The 8,971-nt window shown below is 29.7% G+C and overlaps 1 long non-coding RNA gene across 1 annotated transcript; it reads left to right on the plus strand.

The window, feature by feature from the left end:
* The first annotated feature begins 4,740 nt into the window (after nucleotides 1-4,740).
* Nucleotides 4,741-7,309, plus strand: LOC115879380. Its single transcript, XR_004049703.1, has 2 exons — nucleotides 4,741-5,337; nucleotides 6,951-7,309. It is a non-coding gene; the product is annotated as an uncharacterized LOC115879380 (long non-coding RNA).
* Nucleotides 7,310-8,971: the final 1,662 nt, after the last annotated feature.

The following is an 8,971-nucleotide window of genomic DNA, read 5'->3' on the forward strand; positions in this document are numbered from 1 at the left end:
TAAAACTAAAATAATGTGCACTCCCCCGGAAAATCGTAACAATGCTATAAAAATCGGAGAACTATTGGAATATGCGGAATTCAATTATAATTCAGTTTGATTTCGGGAAAGGCCAATATCGACTCAAATTCGGCACAGAATTAGCAGCATCTCAAGAGCATTCTTGAAATTAAAAGACAGAGTTTTCTACAATCATGACTTGAGTACAAAAACGAAACTTACAGTGTACCGAGCAATAATAATCCGCATCATGTTATATTACCTCAGAAAACTGTTAAGAATCAAATGGTACCAATGGTAGAACATCATCAAAAGAAGCTAACTGCGAAAGCGCTGAAGTCATGATTACTAAATCCCACGTAAGATGGGCTGGTCACGTATGCAAGATGCAAAAAAAACCGCCTACCGAAATCTCTTCTTGACGGTGAGCTTGTAAACGGTTTTAGAGCACATACATTCTGCTCATTTAAGCGTCAGAAATGCTTTAATTTTCAAGTTTATTAATATGTGGGGTATTGTGTGTTCATAATGTAGTAAGTACTAGACACCCTATTTACTTTGTAGATTTATACGAGCCCTAACAACTATACCAATACAATTCTATACAATTGTTGGGACAAGGTCTTGTTTGCAATAAAAAATAGTAATTTGTTAAAACGGCTCAATTTATTTTGTTTGTTGTTCTAAATTCAAACATTACAATATGATCTAGACAATTTTACTATATTTTTATAACTTTGCAAACAAATCATTTTTGATAATAGCTTATTTTCCAAAATCAAGACAAATTTGCTGACAACTATATATTGGGACAGCACAACAAGAAATTTGTTTAATACGGAGTTACATCACCTTTCGCCTTAACAACTGCCTGAACATTGTATTTACCAAAGATTGGCACATTTGAGGAGAAATTATCCCAAATTTCCTGCAGTTTTGCTCGCAAATCAAAAATTGTTCGTTGAGGGTGGTTTCAAATATTGCTTCATTTTATGCCACACAGTTTCTATCACATTGAGGTCCGGACTACTTGCAGGATGGGATAGAACTTTTATATTATTATTACCGAACCAATTTTTAGTTGATTTTGCTGAATGGCACGATTCTCCATCTTGCTGGAAAATATAGTCTTCGTTTGGAAACAATTCTTGAGCACTAGGCAAAAGTGAGGTCTCAAGTATATGTTGATATCTTTGGGCGTTAACAGTGCCATCTATAAAATTTAGTTTGCCCAAACTTCTTGCTGACATGCAACCCCAAACCATTATCCCCTTAGGAAATTTAACAACCCTCTTTAAGCAATCTTTATGAAAGGCTACTGCTTTATTTCGTATTATTCGTTTTCGATGATCTCCAACGCAAACATAAAATTTAGACTTATCGCTAAATATGACCTTATTCCAATCATTTTGTGTCCACGATAATTTAGATTTTGCCCAATTGTAGCGGTTTTTCTTTTGAATTTCTGTCGGTAGCGATTTTTCTTTGGCCTAAATAAGAATTTGTATCAATAATCCTCAGGTAATTGATTATCCACACAAAATAAAGTTTACCTTGTAAAACCCCAGACCGCATTTGTGGATATATTTTCGGCAACATTCTCTTGATATATTTAAACCAGTTACAGTATTACATTTAACTGTTACTTCGCGAAGAGTACTTCTTCTCGCAGACTTGCAAATTTTTACTAAATTTCGTAAATCTCCTTGAGATACAACTTTTGGCCTTCCCGAACTTTTACCTCTAACGTCTACATTGGCAGATTCGCCGTATTTTTTTATTATATTAAAGACCGTGGTTTTTGGAATACTTAAATCATCAGAAATTTTTCGAATTGTTTTTCCCGTACTGTATTGACGAATGATAATTTTGCGTAGTTTTTGATTTGTAGCTTTTCCACGGACCATAACTTTGAATTAAATAATTAACAAAATTGAAAATTAAAAAAATTAAAATTACTTACAGTAAATCTCACTACTCAAAGTATCGAGTCACTTACAAGCTGTCAATGCTGAAGTAAACAGTTTGCGACATTTGTGAGGTTTATAGCAAAGCCGCCTATGATGATATTAATTATTTAAAAATACTTGTCCCAACATTTAGTTGTCAGCAAATTTGTCCTTTTATGAACAAAATCCCCTACTGTAAATATGAATTGATTTACAAATTCATAAAAATATTGTCAAGTTGTTTAGGATATATGGCTATGTTTATATTTAAAAAATTAAACATATATTTTTCAGTCATTTTGAAAAACCAGGGCAATAATTCCAAAATATTACCTTATCCCAACATATAGTTGTTAGGGCTCGTATAATATGGCATGAAATAAATAGTAAATCTTAATTGTTACTGTAGTATAAGCTTCTGAATGGAACAAAACAATCTATTGTTACGTCTGTTACAAAAAAAATGAAACAAAGAGGTAAGTTATAGCATATGAAGTAGGTTAATACATAACAAGTTCACCTTCAATCGTTTATTTTTTAAATACTTATAGGTATGAAATCGAATAGATTTATTTCCGTTAAATACACGTTTCTGTTCACCCATTCGAGGGATATTGGGCAATTTCCGGTATCGATGGAATTCGATAGTTTTAAGTAAAGAAGTAGTAAGAGTAGTAAAGAAGGCCCAACCTATCGAGAAAACTTGATACTTTGCGACCATAAACCAAAAAGTTATATAAATAAAAATAAAAAATTCAAAAACAGATTTAATATATATGAATTCTTTTAGCAGTGAATTTGGTTCTGTTTTAAATTTGGATTTGTTTAGCTGTAAGTATACGTTTCACTTGTAATTTATCACCAAAGTTATACAATATAATTATAAAGTAATTATTAATAAAATTATATATCAATATATATTTTCCATAGCAACTTTTAAAATTGCTTTATATCACCTTATATCTATCAAAAATAGTAGATAAAATAGTACTTTAACCGCAAGGGTAGATTAAATAATACTTTAACAGCGAGGATAGGTTAAAAACTTTATTTCCTCTCGCACGTTTTTTAATTGCTTCTATTTTTGAAAATTTTTGTATTCCTTTTCATAAGTTATTCGGGATTTAAATGGAAGTAGTTTGGATATGGCGTTTGTCGCCTCAGCCTGAATATCTGTTGGTAATTTACTTATTTCGTTTTGAGCCATTTCTGTTTCCAATTCAATCAGCAATCGCCACGAAAGAGAATTAAAAAATATTGACTCAAAACTGACAACTAAAGAGACAGCTTTATTTATTTGTCAAATTACATAGAAACCAACGCCAACCCAGCACAATATTTTTTCTACTCGTAATAAATTCATTGAAATAATAATTTTTGAATAATTTTTAAAACGTAACTCGCTATGGAAAAAAATATTGTTTTATACACGACGATAAAATTGCATTATAGTCTCCCGAAATAAAAAAATAAAAATCATTGCTAAATATTTTAACTAGACGGTAAAGTAGATAACAGGATATTAAAATATTGATATTGTTTTGTTAATAATATTAAAAATGACTGTGTTATATCAGGTTCCTAAAGAATTTGTACCGAATGCGTATGATGCGATGAATTCCTAATGCGTATGCAGAGTACGTACTCGGCATACAATATTACTGATATTACTGAAAGTAGTAGGAATAAAGTTATAAAGACAGTCAAACTGAGAAAAATTCTGAGCCCTACATGTCTTTGATTTTCAGTGGCGTAACAACAGACTCACGGGCCTGTGTGCAAAAATTTTATCGGGCCCCCTATTAGACCTACATATTTCATTACTTATACATATACTAATCTGAGTAATATGCACTCATATTTTAGGTTAGAAACAACATGATCAAATTAATTTTTATATAGTATTACTTATTACTGCAACACAGAATATGTAACCCAAAACATATAAAATATCAAATAAATAAAAACAAAAAAAAACAACAACAAAACTAACTAAATTAAAATAAACAATGTAAATAGGAACATGAACATGTTAAAATTCTTTTTTCCTTGCTTACATGCGCGAATGTTGACACAATATTACCAATGTCTATTGTACGGGCAACTTCATTTTCTATTGAAATAATTGCCAAAGTTGATAACCGTTTTTCGTCCATAGTATTTCTTAAATAATTTTTGACAAGCTTTAATTTGGAAAAAGATCTTTCAGCCGAGGCCACAGAAACAGGTATGGTGAGAAAAATATGACACGCTGTTAAAATCTCGCTGACACTAGAAGACGATGAAAGGTTTTTAATTAAAATAAATTCAGTGAGTTCAAAAATGCAATTGATTTCATATAAATTATTTCGAAAACATTGCCTGAAGGAGAGTAATTGAGAAGAAATCGTATAGGCAATATTATCGGGGTATTTAAGGTATAGAACCTGACCCATTTCATATATATCATCATCAGAAACAGAAGGATTCTGCTTGATTCAAGATACCATGTGATAGATATGGAAATGCGGCCCGTGCCCCCCGAGGGCCCGGGCCCCTGTGCTTCGCACACACGGCACATCGATAGTTACGCCACTGTTGATTTTGTACAGTCATGAAATTGTAAGTGACGGGATCGTTAGAAATCTACTAAAGAGAGTTACAATTTAAAATTATTTGCAAAACGTACAGAGGGTCCCAAATAAATAAAAAATATCAAAGTTGGATTTTATTAAATGGAATACCCTGTATATTATTACTTTTTTAGTTTTTACGATTAAAATAAAGATAAATTTGATTAAGGTTTACCCATAGACTTAGAATAAAATATAGACTACACTATTTACATTTAAGCGCGGTCCAATATTAATTTTTGTAAACATGTTTACTCCTGGGTGCAGCTGACCTCGGCCGTCTGAGTCTTTCGCCTCCAGCCTATGTTGTCACGTCTAAAATATTATTAATATTTTTTTTGTTGTTATACACATATATTGAGATATTAAAACTGTATTTTAATAAAGTAGTGTTTAATAGTAGAAAGATGTATTAAATAGTCCCTATACTACTAAATTATAAGTCGGAGACTATTTAAAAATGACAAATTCTTTACAATTTGGCAACACCCATCAATCGCCAAGTCGCCTGTTCATTCTTTATTCTCTCGTAGTAGAGCCATAGTAGAGTAAAGCACGTGTCGTAAAACCTTGTTGTCACAGTTTCTCCATGGCTATTTTATTGTTTTTATTGGATGTTTTGATTTTGTATTTTTTTGGATTCGATTTTCTTAGTGTGTAGTGTCGGTTTAGTGTTTATTTTGATTACTTTTTATTTAAAAACTATAAAACATGGTTCGTCAGTGCCAAATTTGTAAGAAATTGGACTATTTAAGTCCTGGAACAACATTCCACAGGTAAGTCAAATTTACTATTTTGGCGTCAGTGGCGTTGTAGAAAGGCGCTTATTTAGATAATAATTTAGTAAATTATAAACCCTGGAAAATCTGTATTTTTTATATTTATCATTTACGTAAAGGTTCTTACTAACCTCGTTATTAATATAACGAGTAGATACATTATTAAGTACATAAGAAGTAGACACATTATTTTCTTGGGCATTGGTTAATTTAATGCTTTTTTTTATGAAAAATGTGTTTCTTTTTATTCTAAAACCATCCTTAGAATCTAAAATAACATACAGGAATTCCAGAATGATATTCCATTATGAAACAACAATTTTTAAGGCTTATTATAAACTATAAACAATCGAGAAAGTCGAAAAAATTACAAGCTACCAAACATTTTAAAATACCAAACATTCCTTATTTTTTTTCAAGACTAAAATATTTTACAAACATTACTTTTTCCCTATAGTTTCACATCAGGTATAGAAATAACTACGTTTTTATGATAGGGTCACCATTATGATAACAAAAATGACGAACAATGGTCCAGAAATGTAAACAAGTACATATTTTTTGTAAATATTTTTCTTACCGCTTGCATTTTTGTCCATTATTATTTCACAAATTATACAGGGTTATGTAAACCAGGTAGATATTTCGTTTTTTTTATATTAAACAAAGATAAAATAAATATGCCATTTTAAAATTTATCCAGTACTTACCTAGAGTTTTTTCTTTTTTTTTCTCGACTGTTAATCTATTATTAATTTGTAATACCGTATGATCGAAAAAAACGGCGTCCAGTTGGCTTGGAAAAAACCATCGATACATACTCCATATAATTTTACATATAAAATGACAGCGATCTTCATTTCATAGCCATCGCTGACGCCGTTTTTTTTCGATTATAAGGTATAATTTTCATTTTTTCTTTTATAATGTAATATCACTTAAGTAATATCACATATAATCTGAAGATAGTTTTAGAATTAACCAAAACGTAAATCTTTAATAAAACAATCTGTTATTATTTGCCATATATGTATGTATCCAAGAAAATAATTTACATATTATTATTATATGTTTTACTGTTTTTTATCTTTATTTGAAACTCAGAAATGTTGCATTGGCTTTCTAAAAAAATGAACTTGTAAGTTTTTAAAATGCTTCGTTTCGGAGATACAGGGTGTAGAAGTTTCATTTTTATTTCGATTTTTTTCCAAATAATTTCTGAAGTGACGTCAATATTTGGACGAAAATTGGCGTTTGGGAGTTTTTTGACATGAAAAATTAGATTTAGATGTCAATTTGACTTTTACTAATAGGGGGCGCCACCTACATATTTTTTAAGTTATTTGAAGAGTAATACTTTTTGTCTGTATCTATATAAAACTACTGAGAAAAATTTACATTTCCAACGTTTTTTACTTAATAAGGTCTCTTGTTGACACTCGCCACAAGTATAGTTCTCAAGATATTTGGAAACGAATTAATCAATACATTCTTCATAAATTATTTGGAAAAAAGCGAAATAAAAATGAAATTTCTACACTCTGTATCTCTGAAACGAAGCATTTTAGGACATAAATTTATACTATTTTTTTTACTGATTTTATTTGCAGATTATGCTGCCAAAGTTTCCTGAATACAATTCCGACCACTCTGTATATCAAGATATCCCCCATTACGTACTAGTTTTTCTTAATAATTTTCTATACATTTTCCAACGCCAAGATGTACCAAGCGCATACAAATACATCAAGCTTCAAACAAGCTTGCACGTTGACAGTAATACCTACAGTAATATTGTATTATATTAATGTAATATTTTTGAACCAATGTTCAATATTACTGTAGTAATACTGTTTATACTCATGCCTTTTATATTTGTTTGAATTTGGTGCATATTTCCATTGAATAAAGTATAGTCACCATTACCATTATTATACTTACTCTATAATAAAGACAGTAACGAGTTAAATAAATGTAGTTTTCATTTTATTCACTTCCTAAAAGCTTGCTTTAATGGAACAGATTCCTGTTTTTTCTAATTTACATAATAAGACATCACTTTTACCGGAAAAAAAAATTAAACAATTATAAAGTTTTTTCTCTTTCTGTTCTATTATATCTATAGAATAGATCCTGTTTTGATTAATATTAGAGTTGTAAATGTTTGACTAAAATTAATATTTTATTAAATTAATAATTTATCATCAATTTCAAAAATTAAATAATTTCGATTATTAAAATTTCTTCTATAACACGTACTTTATTATTTTTATCGTTTTTAGACTCTAGACGTATTTTTTTTTCTAAGTCCTAAACTTTGCTTTATATTAAACTATTTTCTTTATCCTAAATCTTAATAATATAAAAAAGTTTAAATACGATATATTTTAATTGAATTATAGCTTCATTAAAATTAAAAAAATACCCGCCTATGATACGGAGAGTGCAGGTGCACTGAAGAAACAAAAGACAGTGTTGCGTTGGGCGGCAGAGCCGTCAGGAAACGACCGTTACGACGGAGACAGCCTATCTATCGCTCGTGTCGCACTCGTTAGAGCCAAAAACAATAACACAACAATAACAAGACGTTGTCTGTCCGCATCTTCCAGCTATTTATGAATGAGATGCTCAGTCTATATTTTATTCTAAGTCTATGGGTTTACCGCACTTCAACCTTACCGTTTTTTTAAATATTTTCGATTTTGTGAAAATGCAGTTGCAATAATTATTTTAAAGCTTCATTTATCTAGGCGTATTTAAGTTTTTAAAACCAAATATTGTACTTAAGTTTTTCTGTTATTATTAAATTATAGTTATACATATATTAAATTTTGTGTTGCAATAATAAAAATAATACTCCCTTATACAGAGCGTCTAAAAATAATTTCAAATAATTGCCAGCTTTAAAGGGCAATAACTCGTTTAACTTAAATGGTAAACACCCCATTATTTTATGTGAATCAGATGAACAATGTAATTTCTATCAAATTTTTTTTCTATCAAAACCATTTTTTACTTACCTCTTCAAGTTTTCATAAAAAGTGCATTTTCTTAGAATTTAGACTTCATTTATCAATATACCCATGGAATAATGATATTTTAGATTTTTTTTAAATTACAAATTTATTATTACAGTTGAGGGTTGGAACCTTTGGTGTTACACAGCAAAATAAAAACACTAAATCACCACAATACACCAAAACACTTTTACTTTTACACTGGACGCGCGTTTCGCTAACCATGTTAGCATCATCAGCAGATGATTATAAACTTAAGTTATTTAAGTTTATAATCTCTTAATTAATTCACATCTCTTAATTAAAGTTTATAATCATCTGCTGATGATGCTAACATGGTTAGCGAAACGCGCGTCCAGTGTAAAAGTAAAAGTGTTTTGGTGTATTTTGGTGATTTAGTGTTTTTATTTTGCTGATAACAAATTTACAAAATGTACAGACGCTAAAAATAATAATATTGCTAGCCCATTTCTTTACAAAAAGAAAACTATTTAAATCTTTGTAAAGGAGTATATCAATTAAACATACCACCATTATTTCCGCCCAAATATTAATTATTTACATACTTAATTGTGTTAATAAATTATTCTAAATAAATGTGAATTTGAATAAGA

Source organism: Sitophilus oryzae, unplaced genomic scaffold (genome assembly GCF_002938485.1).
Source record: "Sitophilus oryzae breed Bouriz unplaced genomic scaffold, Soryzae_2.0 scaffold_1576_pilon_pilon, whole genome shotgun sequence".
Lineage (NCBI taxonomy): Eukaryota > Metazoa > Arthropoda > Insecta > Coleoptera > Curculionidae > Sitophilus > Sitophilus oryzae.